Below are 15595 nucleotides of genomic sequence, written 5' to 3' on the forward strand. Positions count from 1 at the left end.
CAGGCTTGTGCTAACATACATAGGTGAAAGGGGAATTACTGGTCATCTACTTTTTGTTCCCCTGCATTGGATTATGGTATTTTATTTGCATGACAACAGAGCAGCAGAACAAATGCGACAAGCTCTCTGTGGCAGCCAGAGATAGATGTGGTCCTCATTTCAACAAGGCCTCGGTCCCTGAGAATTCCTGCATACATTGCACTGTACATGGGGAGCGTTTGTCACGAGGGTGCAGATGGTTCATAAGTGCTTTCTGAAGCTCTGCCTGGGATTTCTGGGGGGCAAGGAGATGAAAAGGGCTTATAGGGCTGTGCCATAAGTCTCCAATGTTCTAATGAGGGAGCTGAATTCAGGGGCAAATAGGAGCGTTCTCACCTTCCTAACCCCTCCAGGACATTCGCAGCTTGCAAAAGTGGAAAGGCAGTAGCTCAGTAAAACATTACATGTCTCATTTAATATGCTTCAAGTGAGTATATAGGCTTTATGTTATCTGAAAAGCTAGTACGTACTAAGACTGCATCATGTGAAATTAAGGTGTTCCAATGTACGTAGATATAGTGTACTTTTCTGACTCAGTGTAAACAAGCCCTTAGGTCACAGATCTAGAGTCAGGTGTACAACTCTATTAACAATCTCAACGCAAGCAACAAGCTTACTCATATGAAAAATATCTCTGCATTTGAAAAAACAGATCCTTGTATTTTAAATCTCTGTGGCAGCAGCATTCCTTTTTAAATTACCTAACTTTCTGGGACATCATTTTTTGCAGACTTATGTGTGATTCACACAGCTTTCATGTCCATGCATTTTTATTGTTAATCTTTGCCTTAAAATTAAAGAGTAATTAAACTTACGCTACAGATGTTTTACACTGTAAGGGCGAATGCTTTTACTGAAATATTTCTCTATTTATATGCTACATAGATGATTTATATACATATGTATCTCATTTATCATATTTCAGATTCAGGCTTTAGCAGATTGATGTGTGTGTGTGTTTATCTATCTATCTCTCTCTCTCTCTCCAGAACTCTATTTATTAAATAGCTCATATAAAAAAAAAAAAATGTCATAGAAAATAACACAACCATACCCTGACAATTTCCTGTTTCTTCAGAGTTAGCATAAAGAAAATGGCTATGCAGACCAAAAATGCTGAACAGGCTGACAAATATACTGTCATTTAGCATGTGACTGTCTTAAAAAACCAGTTTATGAAGATTCATGTATTTGAGGATTTTTGTCCCAAAGGCCTCTTGGTTGTACAGTAGCTTAGTTCAAGGTGATTTCTGTTCAAGGTAAAGAAAGAACTGAACACCAGCACAAATGTTTCCCCCATTTAATAAAATACTGTTACACTTAAATCAACAGGTTTTAGATGGAAGTGGCGGCTATTCAAAAAGAATTATGCAAATCAGTAGAGGGAAGAGACAAAAGTTTGAAAATATTTTAAAATATGTCCCTCAGAGCAGTATGACAGCCTGTTCACAAGAAATTATTTTGTGTGCCATCAAACCTACTCTTTATCAAAAAGATACATATTTTCATCACCTGAATTTCTGCACTGATTTCTGCTGCTAATTGAATATTTACTGTGCTTCCTGTACTATAATATGAACATTACCTTTCTAGATACCATGGCTCACAAAAGGTCACAATACAAATTACCCTGTATACAAACTGTAGGAAAAAAAATCTCCAGAACTGCCCTGCAATAAGCAGGCTCTGTATTTGAATTGACTGCCTAAATACCATCTAATAATACAAAAAGGAAACCCTCACTGACAGTATGTTCCTGTCTGTTATGTATTACTCAGTGCTGGCGTATATACAGAAAATTGTTAAATAATTACCGCATTTACTAACACACGTTCTTGCAGAGTTCTTCCCGGAGCCCTTTTCCACCTCTATTTTCAAACAACACTTCCAGTATTAAACTCATGACCCAAAGCAAATTTCCCCTGTGCTAACAAACACCCGTCAGAACCAAACCTTGCTAATACAGCAAATGCAAAATTCATGAATATTGATTGATCCCAGTGCCCAAAAGAACTATTAATTTCCATGGGTCTTCTTCACACACTCTTAAAAATGTGATGTATTACAATAAACATATCACATATCCTCATGAGAATTACATGCATGAAACTAGTCAACCATTATTCACTACAATGAACTCACACAGATAACTGATCAAGGACAAAACACAGCGAAGAATAGGAGAATGTGTTTTTCATAAAGAAAATATTTAATCTATGGCACAGTCCAGGTCCTCACAGGGGACCTACAAGTCATGTTTAAAAAATAATCCTGGGAACTAGATTCTTAACAGTGGATAAACAAATTGTGGACTCAGTAGTAACATTGTTTTTGAAGCTTACAGGTTCCTTCCTGGTTCATCCCTGTGCATTCAGGTTAGCAACTGTTTCCTCTCCAGTGGTTTAATTGATTAAAATATTTTTATTGTATGAAGAACAACCATGTCCCATTTGTATTTAGTTTGTATTTTGCTACTTGGCAGGTCTGATTAATGGGTGACAGTCAAGTCCAATTTTGTTTGTTTGTTTTCCCCAGTTCTATCTGTTGCTCTAATTAAAGACATCACCTCTTCTACAAACCTTGTCACATTTGTATCACACAGTGTAATAGCCATGGCATCATAACTGTACTCTCGAAGTGCATAAAAGTGAGATGAACTTTTAATTGAGACACTTCCCTACTTCTACAGCAAATGGAATTGCTATGGAAGGATGAGGGAAATAATACAATAAATTTTAACTTCGGCTAAAGAGAGGCCACTATATGAATGCTGGAAAGCAGTGCCTTAAGGGCCTCATAATAGCAACTGTATTTTACTGTGAACATTCTTCCATGAATTAATAAGATTTCTGTGTCACCTGCATTTAGATTCAAGGGGATTTTTCTCAACAACAGGAAAGAACAAAGCTGTTTTTTCCCTGGATGAAATATTTTCTGTGCAAAGTCAAAGGGGGGCTTTCTCACTAAAGTTGTGTGTCTAGTTGAATTGAACATGCACTGTCTAATCACAACACTTTGAAATATGTTAATGAAGATGTGTTAGATGCTGTCCTGGTGCTCAGTTGTAAACTCTGCTATGTTGCTAGTAGCATATTTAATCAGAATCTAAGTATTTGGGTAGCCTTAGTTTAACAAAATAAAACATTTAAAAGATTTTATTTACAGAGATCATAATAAAAATTACAGCTCTAGATTAAAGTGCTCTTCTCAAAGCACTTAGTAAAGCCACTTGCTCTGTTGAGAGCTTTTGCTTGTTTGCAGGCATAGAAATGAGTTAATATACAACTTTTTTATCATTGTGGCCTGGAAAGTCAGTATTTCATTACTGATGTAGCCTAGTACTCATATCTGTCATGTAAGGCTTGTACTGAAACATTCTCTTGAAGGAAGAAACCAGGAGATGAAACCTATGAACTAAAACATGAAAAATATAACTTTAGTATTCTCGTTTGCAACTATCATGCCTTAGAACTTAGGACAGATATAGCTGAAAAAATGTCTATTTTGGATTTTAAAAGCCATTCTGAAATCATTCTTCCCAAAGGAAAATTAAAAATGTCTATAATGATTTTCAGTTATGTTACTCATACAAGGGCAATCTTTTGTATTTTGTCTGTTTGAAGGAAAAGAGATAAAATACCTAAAAAAGGAGAACAGTTCTTAGTACTTAGAACTATGTCATATATCTTTATCGGGTGAGGTGAAGAAAGGGAAAAAAAAACTAAAGAAAGAGAACTGAAGACTTCATGAAGAAGAGAAATAGGGAAGACAAAATGTTTCTTTTTTAAAATGCAATTGAAATGGAATTTCTTATATGATGAAAAAAACTACAACTGTTTTAAGAGATTCTGAAAAAGTAATTATTTTCCCCAAACAAATCTTTTATCATGAACGGTATTTTGCAGATGGAGCACCGTTGAAAGGATTGTTTTTTGAATTCTCCTAAAAAATGTTCCATGGTATCTTTTCTATGAATCAAAACACCTTTACTTAAGGTACCATATGTTAGTGTAATAGGGCTAGAGACAGGACGGTTCATCTCATTGGATTGTCTGGATCTCTGTGCCTCAAAAGGATTTAACCTGTGGTTCCATCGGAAATTCAACCTGAAATATAATTCAATTAACAATGAAGCTAGGAATTCACATATTGTTACTCTTTATTTTTTATGCAACTGAAATTATTCAGAGAAAATAAATGACAAGGGAAGAGTAAGGAATTCATTAGGTGTGCACATATACAACAATGTTGCTAAAAACTACTATGAGATTTATATTGTCAAAGTCAGCCTCTTTTAAGAAAAAATAATGTATGTATGTATGTATGTAATGTAAAACAAATGCAATTCATCATGCAGTTAGAGAAATCTGGATTTATTTAATGGTTAGCATGATGGGTATCGTTATCATAAATGTGCCTGTATAGAATAATTCTGGAAGGATATTTGTGGTAGCATTTATGGTGTCTATTTAGACATCACCTATTCGTCAACTTGTTACTCCAAAACACATTCTCATGGGTTTTCATCAGCTTAAAAAACCCACCATAGTGAATTTTAAACAAACATGCCACAGAAATTCTTCTTTCCTACCAGTGGAGAAAGAAAGATAGTTTTCCTACAGGATGCAGCACTAATTACTGACCTTGTAAGAGCAACATAACCAGTATAGAGCTTCTATAGAGCTACTATAGATAGCATAACTGATTTCTTACACAAAAGCTATTTGAGATCTGAAAAGAAATTGGTACAGTATTCTTTTAGGATTGCTTTTTGGACACAGATATCCTCCGCAGCATTCATCGTTAGCCTTTTTGGATCCAAGAACTTTACCAAAGGCAGTCCAAATCGATCATTGGTACATGGGCAAAATACTGAGCAAATAGCTTATTTTAGGCAACTTCATAGTTGCCTCTTTCTGCCAAACTTACGTTTAACTCTGTTTGCAGTGCAGCCAGAAGCAGCTCTGCAGGAGCTTGCGAGCAAAGGACTGACAGTTATGATCTGCAGATGTCCATGTCCTCACACTGCACAGCTACATTTTCATTCTTTTCTCTTTGTTTTGACCAGAGCAAGATTTATGTGGGGGCATCAGCTGTCAAAACAGACGCTTAGGCGAAGAGGCTGCAGAATAGCTTAACTTCAGTGTTAAGGAGACTGTCCACAAGCAAAGCAGTCCAAATCAGGAAAGAGTAAAGGTGCCTCAACATCACCTTTTTGTCTTTCCTCCTCCCTGTGAAACGCTGTGCCAAGTGTTCCTCGGTTAGAATTCAGGAGCTCGCCCATGGTAACCAAGGAAGGAATACAAACAAAAAGTCACAATAAAATGATTAAAAATAACTCTAAAACATTCCTAACCATTTCTGGAACACAGCATATACAAAACAGGTTGTGGTGCTTAAGGATTTTCTACTAGTACTTGCATAATACTACAAAACTTAGTCACACAATACATTTACCTTCATCACCTTGTTTGACTTCACTATTTGAAAAATAGTACAACAAAATACAGAGAAAACTTCTTTGAATGGTGTAATACAATATTTAACCAGTGCAAATCTGGGATTGTATTGGAGTTAGACCGAACAGAGGTTGTTTATTTATCTTCTCTTTGAATATAGTAGAAAGGCATTATGCACTTAGGAAGTGATAACAACATACTTCTAAGACTTAATTGCCGCTGAATTTTACCAGTTTTGTGTTGATTTCACCAGTATAAATGTGGCATAAGCCACCTGTGAATCAGATCAATTTAGAAAGTGTTACAGTAAAACATTTTCAATTGACTGTGTGCAAACTTAAATTATGGAGTATCTAAAATAAACTTCAATATATACTTGTTAAAGAAAAGATTGCTTATTGTCTTTTTATGTCTTTCAGGCAGGTAATACTTCCAGTAATTGCTATTTAATATTTATATTTCAATGATGTCAAGAAATCCCAGTTCAAATGAAGTTAGCATCTACTGTTTAAGTCCACTACCTCAGCATTTAAAAAGCAGAAGCGCTTACCCCAAAGGCCTTTCAGTGTAGCTCTTGGAAAAGTGGAAACGCACGAACATCAATGAACAACAGTAGTAAGAACAGAGAAAAGCCACAATAAAATCCTGTTACTCTGAAAAACTATGTATACATTGTTCAGACCATAGAACTCTTTGAAGGGACAAACATACAAGTGGTTGTTTCACCAACTGTTCTTTCAGTTTAGCTGCCAGTTGTTGTGGCCCTGACTAGTATTCCTGTTCAAATATAAAATTAGAAATTTCAATGATAGGAGTCTGGGCTTGGTGTCTACCATGAAGTCGTGCATAAATAATTTGTTTAAACCTTCAGTGGGATCAGTTGCATAGTGTCACTTGAAAGACTCATTATGCAACTCTATATTTTGTACTTTGTGCACTTAATCTGTAATTATTTGGTAACTGGGATACCAACTCTGGGAATTAATGTTGCTGGGGACTCTGTTGAAACTGTAATCTAAATACTGTCTTGATATTTATAGAACTTTAAAATCCCTGGGATAATTCCTGGCATTTTCTTAATTTGTATAGATAGTTGAATCTTACCTATGTAAAATGTATTCAAGAGCTGTGGTCTAGCTAGCTATAGTTTCAGCAGAATTTGGCTAGGCTTTTATTTTTGGTGACTGAAACTGTATGTGAGATCGTATTTTACATTGCAACTAACATTACAGCTATGGTAGATTCACCATGGGAGCAATGGGTGCTATAAATTTCCCACACCCATCTATTATCCTGCTGCATTAATAAATGCATTAGGCAATTTGCAGTAAACATTGCCAAAGAATACTTTAATATTTAAAAGCTTATAACTCAGGCATAAAAGAGGTATCTTGAAGAGTTCATGGTGGAGGACATCAGTTACAGAGAGCCATTCGTGCTAATTATGATAAGGATACATTGCTGGCTAATAGACAGGAATGATCAATTGTTTGCATGAGATTAAAAAAATAGTAATTCTATTACAGCACCAACATAGTGCACTATATTGAGGAATTCTGAATCTGTTGTCACTGGGGGTGAAGTTCTCACACGTGGCCTTAGTCCAAAGCTGACTCATTTGAAGAAAATGGCTTATCTGAACAAGAAGCAATGGAAGTGATTTAGTGTTCTGGGAAATATATAAGCATGTATAATTTTACTTTTAAAAAATTCTGATGGTTATATTTAATTTACTGTAATTATTTAAATCCAGGCATAGATGTAGTCCCCAAAGAGGACTGTATGCTCTGTGAAGATGGAGAGAGGGTTTCTAGGAAAGTAAAGAAACAATAAGCAAACATTATTACCCTAGTAGAAATGCCTGCTTGTTTTCTATATCTGGACACAAATTGGATACTTGAACAATTCCCATACACAGACAAGAAGTTTTAAATAAATAGCAGTATTGTTAAACATAGTGGACTTCCATAAACGTGATCAACTGTATGTTTTATTGCTAAAGATTAAACCTCCTTCATCCAAAGCCCCGTAAGAAACTGGATGAAGCAACTAATGATCCTGAACAGGAAATATCAATTGGAATTACCTTCAGGCATTGGTGAGGGTTTAAAGGACTTTTCACATCTAGTTGTATGATAAAATCAGGGGCAGGTCAATACTAACCCAACATACTATTTCCTTTGCAGTTCAATGGCTCAAGTAAAATGGCTTTTTTTTTTTTTTTTAAGCATTTTGTCCATTTCTTGGTAAACAGATTATCATAATAAACCACTATCCCTGCTTAGCTGATGGCAGTCCCAGTAGAGAAGCCAGGGATTAAATGGGTGTGAAAACAATACTACCTCTGTTTTTAGACATGGTCTCTGCAGTACACCATTGAGGAGCATAAGGTGAGCAGCATGTACAAATCCACCCTGCTGTCAGCTTTGTGTGCTGTTTTGTGGCAACACAGAACTCCAGGCTCCAGGACTGTTAAAATGGCATATTGCGTACACAATAGGTTATCAAATGCCCATTTCAAACAATCCAGGAAATTGAACAGAAAAACATTTCCATCAACGTACTGGTGAGGTCCAACAAACACCGATATTGAATTTGTGTGATCTCCAGTAAACCCACCGGCTGCTTTTCAGAGGTATTTGTATATCATGGCGTTACAGTTAACAGCATGTTCTGTAGCATCATGTGGTACTGAGGGTGTTGAAATACTTGAAAATACAACTGTATTAGGAGTTTACGTGGAACAGTGTGGCTATAGATGTGACATTATTTGAACTGCTGTCATGTGCATCAAAATAAGATGTCCAAACATCATGTTTGGGTGGGGGCTTATAGTTGTTTTTCCCCCAAATGTGTTTGTTCCCTCAGATTCTGGTCGCTGAAAGTTAGGGATTGGAAGGGGCAACACAGGAGCAGCTGCTGGGACGGCCATGAACTACGACGGGGAGCACCCGATCTGTGATCAGCTCTTTGGCGATGTCGATGTAACATGTGCAATTACTCAATTAGGAAGCTGAGCTGCTTACGCCCGAGGAAACTTTCATCATTCGAGATTCAATTTGTCTGGGTCACTGACGCGCCCCTGAAGAAGACAAGCTACGCCAAAACCGCGGAGGCAAACCAGAGACCCCTGCACCCCCGTGCTGAGGTCTCTCGGTCCCCCGTGGTTACCGGGCCAGGAAGGGCCCGCAGGGACCCGCCGCCCGGCCGGCGGACACGCCCCATCCCAGCCCCGGGTGCGGGCCCCACGTCGGGCAGAGGCGGCGGGGCCCGTCCCACCGCCCCAGGCCGGGTGCCCTTCGCAGGCTGCCCGTCCCCGCCCGCACCCCCCAGCCCCCGCGCCGCCCTGCCCCTCCGCGCGGCCCCTCACCCTGCGCCGGCGCCCCCAGCCCCCGCCTCGCCCCATTCCTCCACGGCCCGCTCCCGCCCCCCGCCGGGCGCCATTGGCTGCGGCGGCCCGTCCCTCACGACGCCTCTGGCTCAGGATTGGCTGCGCCGCGGCCTCCCGCGCGCAGCCCCACACCGGTGAGAGGGGGAGGGGAGGCCAGTGGGGCCCGGCGGCGGCGCTGCCCGCCCGTCCTCTCCTCTCCTCTCCTCTCCCCTCCCCCCGCCCGTGGCGGCCAGTGGGGGCGCGAGCGCCGCGCCTGCCCGCTCCTGGGGCGGCCGCCTCCGCCAGGCCCCGGCCCGGCTCCCGCTCCGCCCCGCCGCTGCGGTGCCTCCCCCGGCCTGGGCGGCGGTGCGCGGCGCCGGCAGCCGCAGGGGCGCGGCAGCCTCCCCCTCCCGGGCCACCCCGTCCCTGGTCGTGTGTTCACCCCGGGGCATTCCCCTTGCCCACAGCTCCCGAGGCCGGGGAGCGGGGCGGGAGGCTGGAGCGGCGGGAGAAGGGGGAAGTGTGCGAAAGGAGGCGGGGAGACAGGGCGGCGGCGGCGGGCGGGCAGGTGAGGCAGGCGACATCCCGCTCTCCTGCCTTTGGCGGCGGCGGCGGCGGGGGGGTGCGGTGGCCGCGCTCGGGCAGAGGGGCCCCGGGTGAGGAGCGGGGGGCGGAGGAGCGGCACACAGAGCTCCGGGCAGGCAGCGCGGGCGAGGGGCGGCGGCGGGCCGGGCCGCGCTGCCGGGGCCGGCTGGGTGGCGGGGGCGCTGCGGTCTCGCTGCCGGGCGGTCGCAGCGCCGGGCGGGGCCGGCGCGGCTCGGGGCCGCCCGCGGGGCAGACCCCGGCGCCGCCGCCGGCGGGGACCGGGAGGAGCCCGGCCGCGCTGCCGCCCTGCCCCCCTGCACACGCACGTCGCACGCTCCGCTGCGCGAACGCCCCCGCCCTCGTCGAAAGCTGTTGCATCTTGCCCTCCCCGACACTCTTCTTTTCTCCTCTGCCCCCTTAACGAGAAGAAATCTCGATCGGATTTAATATATTTCCTTGGGGTCGGAAGAAACTCGTGCCTGCTGGATCTGGTTTAGGCGCCCGACAGACAAGGTAAATTAAATGGAGAAAGCTTGGGGAGCAGCAGCAGCAACAGAAAAATCCTTCCTCTGCTGAAGGGGGTGGGGAAAAAGGAAGGAGTTCACGCTTCATTTTGATATCCTGTTTTTGGCCTTTATTTTTCTGCGTTTTCCGCCTAGCATAGTTTAGCTGTCCTTTGTGTTTTTCCCTCTCTCGCCGAAGTGCTGTTTGTATGAGCGTAGTTGCTGGTTTCATGGAGGCTGAGGAAGGAGGCTGGGGAGACCGAAAGTTTTTTAAGCTCCTCAGACACAGAAGTTTCTTTGTTCGGTCGGAGAAGGTATTGAACTGAAACTGCTCGACTCCGTGATTCTGCTGCTTCGGCTCCTTTCCTTCCAAAAAGATTGCAAACCCTGCGAATATAATTAACTTCTTGGTAAATAAGAAAGCCCTAAAGGAGGTAATATCTTTTATTTAATCGAAAGATCTTAAGGCTTGGCGGTCCATGTGTCTGCCGTTTCCTGCTTGTCTGTCACCTTGTTTTCTGGGGCACAGGTTAGTATCTGGCCGGTCTTCTGCGAGATAGCTGTTAAATTTCTTCATAAAAGTGCGTCCTCGTAGTCCTCTGTAAATGCTGTCGCAGTTTTTCCTCTCGACTGCTGCTGCTACCTCTCTTCCTCCCCTCCGCCCCCTCTCTGTCCTCAAGATGACGAGTTGGACTGCATATTTTTCAGCTTGCCTATGAAAGACGTCTGTCTTGAATTTTGATCCTTACCCAAGTTTATCTTAAGAACGTCAATTAAAAAAAGGTAGCTAGTGGTCTGACTTCTTACAAGTATATGCAGTTGAACCTCCGTGTTAATGTAGCCTTGTTTGGTTTTGGCAACCACTTTCGCCTTTATAATTTTTGAGAAGAGTCCTGTTTGAAGGACTGTTGGAGGGGAAACTAAAAGTGAAGTTTTGCTGTAAGATTTTGTACTGCTGGTGCTTGTTAAGTTATGCCAGCTAACTTAGTTGTGTGTAGTGAAAGCAATGTTGCTCACCGCAGATTCATTTCACATACCTCAAAGAGGCAATTATTGGTTAGTTCTTTCGTGAAGGCAAAGAATTTCTTGTATTGTGAATGTTCAAAATGGGCTAGAAGCCATATCTCTGTGCTAGCTTATTTGAAATTTTATTCCTCTTTGTCATTGTCAAAAGCAGCATGTTGGTCAGATAGGATGTCTGAGCTTAAGTCACTCCAGTGTCTGAGATGTGTTGTTATTTGGGAGGCTTGAACAAAGTAGTTTTTTATGTAGTTCTTTAACAGTATCAAGTAACATAGTGTTTGAGAAAAAAGCTATTAATCCAACTCCACCTATTTGATATACCGTGCAGAAAAATATTAATGTTTGACTGACCTGAAGTGGCTTCTGTGGCTGATAACAAGCAAGTTATTTGGCTCCCAGTTTATAGACTTACCTTTCCAGGCAATGGTAAGGGTTATTCTTAAGTGTCAGAAAGGGCTGAACAAAATAAATGGCAGTGAACTTCGTTTTCCTTATATGGCTGATGCTTGGCAGAAAAGCAATGAAGTCTAAATAGAGTAATGCTTTTACAAAGAGTAATCACTTTCCAAAGCAGTGTTTCAGTCCCAATAATGACTTGAGATTCTTGGGAAGGCGGGGGTTGGGTGTGGGGGAATTGTAGCAATGCATGACAAATTTAGTTGTAAACCAGTGTGTTGGTAATGGATGCAATTTTGTTTCTTTTCAGAGCTTTTGTGTTTCTCATGATGCACTTGATATTTTTCAATGCCATGCAGAATAATAGATCCTTGTAGTGGAGCCACAACTTTTTACGCTGCTGTTTCGTCACCATGGTAGCTATGGTAGTCCTTTTAATGGTCAAAGTGTAAATCCGTACTGCTTACACCTAATGGGTATATCATAGAATTCCATTCATGACAGTAACATAGTTGAGGAGTTCTGAGGGAGCGAATTCTTTCTTGAGATCAACCATCTCAACTAAAAATTAGTCTGATATTGATATCCATATTATGAATAAAATTATCTAAGTATATACATGGTAGCTCATGTTGCTTGAAATGACACTTGCATAGGCATGTGCCAATGGCTTGGGGAAACATTGTTTTGACCTGGGTATTCCTTGCTCATTAATTAAATTAAGCTCAAGTAAACATGAGGAATTTTAGGCAGGCATGCTTGCAATCAAAGGGCTAGAAGTTACAGTATATGGCATACTATGGAATATGATTATCATTAGGATGATTGTCATATTAGTAAAAATATGAATAGATTTGTCTTTTGAATAAGTTGCCCAGTAGATAATGTTTAGTATAAATGTGGCACTTTAGAGGGTATCCATATGTATATCACATTAGTATAGAATTGATGAGGGTGCTCCATGGAAAAAGTACTGTTGATTGAAAGTTGCATGGTGTATTAAGCTGGTGCTGTAAGAAAACAGTGTTATGATTTGTCCTCAGTGGAATTTGTTCAGAGTCTGTAGTCCCAGGCATAAAGAGCCATGCTTGAAACATTAAAGCTAAGGAAAGGCTTGCACATATGTAGCATACATTAGTAGTAGGTTCTAGAAATAGAAGAGGATGGAGCAAATTCCTCAACTCCGCTTTCCTGTAGGGGTGCAATGAATCACTGGCTGTCTGCTTTGTTTTCTTGTTTTGTTTTTGTCCTTCCTGCTCCCAAGCAAAAAGGAAAATCTTCTAGGGAAAATGTTCCATACAGATCAAATGGTTGATATGTTCCTCTTCAGCAGATTCTCTCTATGGCATAACCTGATCTGCTAAAGGAAGGTCTGACATTTATTCCACATAGAGAAATTAAAAATCTAACCTTTTCCGAATGAATAACTGGTCGAGTTGACAGAAAAGCTTCTTTTATGGATAGGAAAATAGTAGACTGTATTCCTATGTGAACATACAAATGTTGATGATGACAGTTGATATAAGTAGTTAAATGTGAATTATCTGGGAAATGAGGATTTAGAAACATTGCTCTTTTACCTGATCAACTTTTGGGTAAGTAGAACAATATGTCATACACACTGTTCACATCAGAATGAAAACATTGAAGGTAACATGTTTAACAATTTGTATAGTAAATAGACTGAAGATAATGCTCTTCCTGCCCTATATTTGTAACATCCAATGTTTGTGGTAACCTTTTACATGGCTAGCCTAGTGTCTTTGGAACATCTGCGAAGTCCAATGCACTCTTCTGGGATGTAGGTTATGTCTTCTACAGCTTTTGAATTTTAACTGATTTTGTGAGTTTTGTGATTTGAATGCATAGGGAATATTTTTTTGTTAGTGTTGTGGGTAACTTGTGACCAGTTCCATGGCTTCTTGCACAGCAGACTCTGGTCCACTTCTGGACCAGAAGTATTTTTTCTGGTGGAGTGTGTGCTTGTCAGAGTTTCAAATGTGGATTTCCTCCAATCCTTATTGTTCTCTTCATCTCTTGGGGAGCAGCTGCAGTGTGCCACTGCAGCTTCCAGCTGTGAAGGTGGCATGCAGAGCCCACTGTATCAGCACAGCTGGCGTGCTTTCTCTTGCTGAGTAGATATGGGTAAAATTAGTGTACTTTAGTAATAATTAATGGTTAAGCAATTCTGTTGAGTTGGACAGGTGATAGAGAAACTTGGCTGCTCTAATAACAAGATGGGCATGGGGTTTTCTTGAAGGATTTTGTCTTGTAAAAATATTACTTTATTGAAATATAACCTCCTTTTCTAATTAGGAATACAGTGTTCATGTGTCCTGAGTAAAATCTTATAAATGTTAAGATTTGAAGGTAAGGATGCCGATTTAGGAGAAATTTATAAATCTCGTATTCTACCTGGAAATAGAAAAAGTGAATACTGCTGTGCTGGAATTGGTAGGATTTATATTGTATAGTAATCACGTAGTATTTATGTTGTATAGTAATAACAGGATAATTCTGCTGCTGATTCTGCTTTTCTGTGTTAGTTACCAGTTCTTTTTAAGATACTTGTTTCTCTTATGCTTGTGTTTCAATCTGGGTATTCGGCTTGTTACTCTGTTTAGTTTCACCTGTTCTTCCCCTAAAGGTGATACAGAAGCATGATGTATCAACACTAAATTGCACCTTCCACCTTTAAAAATACATTCTGACTATGCATAATTGAGAAATGAAGCTAAACAGACCTCTTCATTTGGTTTACATGAAGCCAAACCGAAGTGTACTTTGTTGGGAACATCAGCATTGTGACTGGCTTCCCTAGGGTATTTTAAGCTCAAAAGTAGTTTAGTTCTTTCTGTATCTGGAACTAATTTGTAGATACTTGATACTAAGTTATCATTACACATAAGAACAAAGAGTGATGATTAAGCAGAGTCTGAGGACAATGTGAGTGATCTTGGCTGCTGGTGCTGTCCTGGAAACTGAAATGATGTCAGAAGCCTTTGGAGCTTCTTTCGCTTGAAGGCTCAGTCTTGTTAGATAAGATAGTATGTACTCACCTCCCCTATTTATTCACTTCAGTGATAATTAATGAGGTGCCCATACCCTTCTATCCTGTTTTTTGTCATGGCCAAGAAAACTTTAGGTAACAAGTCTTTTACACAAATTTGATTATGAAAGGTGGGGGAATACTTTGGCCTTTCTCTGTTCTATATCTGTCCATATAAGGCTAAACCTTAGAGTTTACCTATGATGGTAGGAACAACTTCTGTTCCTGTAAGAGCAAAGCTCAGAAGATGATTCCAAAATGCACATATTTTTTTTTCATATTTTTCAATTTTAAAATATCCAATGTTATACATTCCTGTATCTTTTGTAAATAGAACTATGGTTTCTCAAACTCATTTAATGCTTTTGTATAATGGAATTCTGAAAGCAAAAGACTGTATTATATATGCAAAGTAAAACAACTGCTAAAAGCAAACAAGCTTTAAGCTTCTCTTATTTAGATGCACATTGTGAGAATAATAACTGGAAGAAACTGTAGATCAGTATCTTTAGTGTGATCAGTTTGGAATTCACTGGGTGCATGAGCTCTCTTTCCAAACCAAAAAGTCTTCTAAGCACATTGAATTCTGCATGTTTATATAGTTCAATATGCATGGTGCTGTGCTTCGTATCTGGTAGAACCCATGATGAAGTTGATGGGGTGGAATGGACAGAGATACACAGATATAGTCCAAATAGTGAATGACTATTCTGGACTATCACATACTTTCAGTGGGAGCTGTTTGAGTAGAATTTCCTTTCTGGGTACAAACAGGTAGGAAAGTAAGTTACAAATAACTTGAAATGAAACAGTTATAATTTAACTCTTAATTTGGAATGGGAGGTATGTTCCTTTGAAGTGGCCAGAGCCACTCTCCTTGGTGGGGAAAGCACCAGTGTTAATAACTAAATTCCAAATATTTGAAGTTCTGTTAGTATGTTAAAGGTACCTGCAGAATGGATGGTCTTGTTGTCTGAAGTACTGTGCTTTGAGTTTTGCTGCTGCCTTTGGAGCCTCCTCATCAGTTTTCAGGTCTAGGTAGCATGAGAAGTTCCTGTAGCATCTGCATAGTGGGCTTCATCTTCCCAGACAGTTCTGGAAGAAAAGTTTCATGTACTTTCTTAGTCCTCTGTCCCCATAAGGTGGGGTCTAGCTTTAGTTTAGCTGCAGA

General features: G+C 40.7%; 1 protein-coding gene across 3 annotated transcripts in view; it reads left to right on the forward strand.

Moving 5' to 3' along the window:
• The first annotated feature begins 9282 nt into the window (after positions 1–9282).
• The window catches only part of ERBIN (erbb2 interacting protein), a 118264-nt gene continuing 111951 nt past the window's right edge, over positions 9283–15595 (forward strand). The window contains exons 1-2 of one of the 3 annotated variants that reach the window (XM_082075375.1): positions 9283–9436; positions 9882–9966. The gene's annotated coding sequence lies outside the window, so the exon portion shown is untranslated. Of the gene's footprint in view, positions 9437–9785; positions 9967–15595 lie in introns of those variants that run through there. The other 2 variants (XM_082075373.1, XM_082075374.1) reach the window with 2 other exon arrangements.

Source organism: Streptopelia decaocto, assembly GCF_964273445.1.
Source record: "Streptopelia decaocto genome assembly, chromosome: Z".
Classification (NCBI taxonomy): Eukaryota; Metazoa; Chordata; class Aves; order Columbiformes; family Columbidae; genus Streptopelia; species Streptopelia decaocto.